We start from the raw sequence: 2,814 nt of genomic DNA on the forward strand, positions 1-2,814 counted from the left end.
CTTGCCAAAACTCCAGAGATCGAACTTTTAGGTCGGAATACCATCTACGACCTTCCACCAAGTGTGAAAAAGTTCAGAGTCCACATCAAACACTCGAACCTCGCAATTTGCACAGGTCTAGTGTGTTACATTCACCCTTCCTAAAAAGGAGTTTTGTCCGCGAAACTCAAAAGCAAACACATACCTCAAGACTCCATCTGAAGAAGATGGGAATAGCACTCTCGCAGCGCGCTCTCAAACTCCCACGTGGCCTCCCGCTCCCTATCATTGCTCCAAAGAACCTTCACATACGGAATATCCCGATTCCGCAGTTTCTTCACGTCGCGAGCCAAGATTTTCACGGGTTGCTCCTCGAAGCTCAAGTCGTCCCGCAACTCCAAAGGTGTAGCATCCAACACATGAGTCGAGTCGAAGACATACTTTCGAAGGACCGATACATGAAAGACGTTGTGCACTCCCGATAGGTTTGGTGGTAGAGCAAGTCGATACGCTATCGGACCCCACACATTCCAAAATTTTATACGGTCCAATGAAACGAGGGCTCAACTTACCCCGAATCCCGAATCTCTTGATCCCTCTAGTCGGCGAGACCGTCAAGAAAATATGGTCTCCAACTTGGAACTCCAAGTCTCGCTGCCGTCGATCGGCGTAACTTCTCTGTCTACTCTGTGCCGTCAAAAGTCGCTCCCGAGCTATTCGAATCTTGTCCTCAGCCTCCTGGAGCACATCAGGGCCTAAAGCCAATCTCTCGCCTACTTCACTCCAATGAAGTAGCGATCTACACTTCCATCCATAAAGTGCTTCAAACGGCGCCATCTTGATGCTTGCTTGATAACTATTGTTATAAGCAAATTCCACCATCGGTAGATGCTGCGACCATCCTCCTTGGAAGTCTATTACACATGCTCAGAGCATATCCTCCAAAGTCTAAATGGTGCGTTCCGACTGCCCATCACTCTGAGGGTGGAAAACAGTGCTGAAGTCCAGTCGGGTGCCTAGGGCGTCCTGCAGACTCCTCCAAAAGTGAGACACAAACCGAGTATCTCGATCCGATACTATCGATGTAGGCACTCCATGAAGTCGCACAATCTCATCAAGGTACACTTATGCGAGCTTTTCTCCAGCCTAAGTGGTATGAATAGGTATGAAGTGCGCCGACTTCGTCAATCTGTCTACGATCACCCATATAGCATCATGCCTGGCCTGAGAACGGGGCAATCCTGTCACAAAATTCATGGTGATCTTCTCCCACTTCCACACGGGAATCGGTAAACTCTGAAGTTTTTCCGCGGGTAATCGGTGCTCAGTCTTTACTTGTTGGCAAGTTAGACAACGAGCTACAAACTCGCCAACGTCCTTTTTCATCCCGGGCCACCAATAGAACAACTTTAAATCCTTGTACATCTTGGTGCCTCCCGGATGTATAGCATAAGGCGCTCAGTGCGCTTCTTGAAGAATATCCTCTTTAATTTCCGAATCCGCCGGTACACAAATCCGTCCACGAAAACGTATCAATCCTTGGTCATCCACAAGAAAATCGCTGGTGCAACCATCAATCATTCTATCTCGAATCTTTTGCAACTCCACATCGGAAGCTTGCTTCTCTTTAGTTCTATCCCAGAGTGTAGGTTGCACCACCAAAGTCATCAACCTCAAAGGCGTGTCTGGAGTCACCACCTCCAACTCCAACCGCTTCATCTGCTTGATCAACTGCGGTTGAGTAACAACATGCATTGCTAAGTTTTTCGTTGATTTCCTACTTAGCGCATCCGCCACCACGTTAGCCTTGCCCTGGTGGTAAAGAATCGTCAGATCATAATCCTTAAGCAGCTCCAGCCATCTGCGCTGCCTCAAGTTCAACTCCTTCTGAGTGAACAGGTACTTCAAGCTCTTGTGATCCGTGTATACTTCACACCGCTCGCCATAAAGGTAGTGGCGCCATAACTTTAATGCGAAGACTACGGCCGCAAACTCTAAATCATGCGTGGGGTAGTTCTTTTCATAATCCTTCAATTGGCGAGAAGCATACGCGATCACCTTGCCATTCTGCATCAAAATGCAACCCAATCCATTAAAAGATGCATCACTATAAATCACATACCCTGCTCCAGCCATCGGCACGGTTAGGATCGGGGCGGTCGTCAATCGGTGCTTCAACTCTTGGAAGCTTCTCTTGCACGCATCATTCCAGATGAACTTGACACCTTTATGCGTGAGCCTCGTAAGGGGAGTAGATAGCTTAGCAAACCCCTCGACAAATCTCTAGTAATAACCAGCCAATCCAAGAAAACTCCGAATCTCCGTGACGCTCGTCGGTCTCGGCCAATCCTTGATAGCCTCAATTTTCTTAAGATCCACGGCTATACCCGATCCCGATATTCAATGTCCAAGAAAGACTACCTCTCGAAGCCAAAATTCACACTTTTTCAGCTTAGCATAGAGCTCCTTTTCCCGAAGTACTTGAAGTACAAGCCTCAAATGCTCCTCATGATCTGCATCATTTCGGGAATAAACAAAAATGTCGTCGATGAACACCACGACGAACCTGTCTAGATAAGGCTTAAAAATACAGTTCATCAGATCCATAAAGGCTGCCGGGGCATTAGTAAGCCCGAACGGCATAACTGTGAACTCATAATGTCCATACCTCGTTCTAAAAGTCATCTTCAATACATCCTTGGGTTTGATCTTTAACTGGTGGTATCCCGACTGCAAGTCTATCTTGGAATACACACACGATCCTTGAAGCTGATCAAACAAGTCGTCGATCCTCGGCGACGGATACTTATTCTTGATCGTGATTTTATTAAGTTC

Source organism: Ananas comosus, linkage group 7 (assembly GCF_001540865.1).
Source record: "Ananas comosus cultivar F153 linkage group 7, ASM154086v1, whole genome shotgun sequence".
NCBI lineage: Eukaryota > Viridiplantae > Streptophyta > Magnoliopsida > Poales > Bromeliaceae > Ananas > Ananas comosus.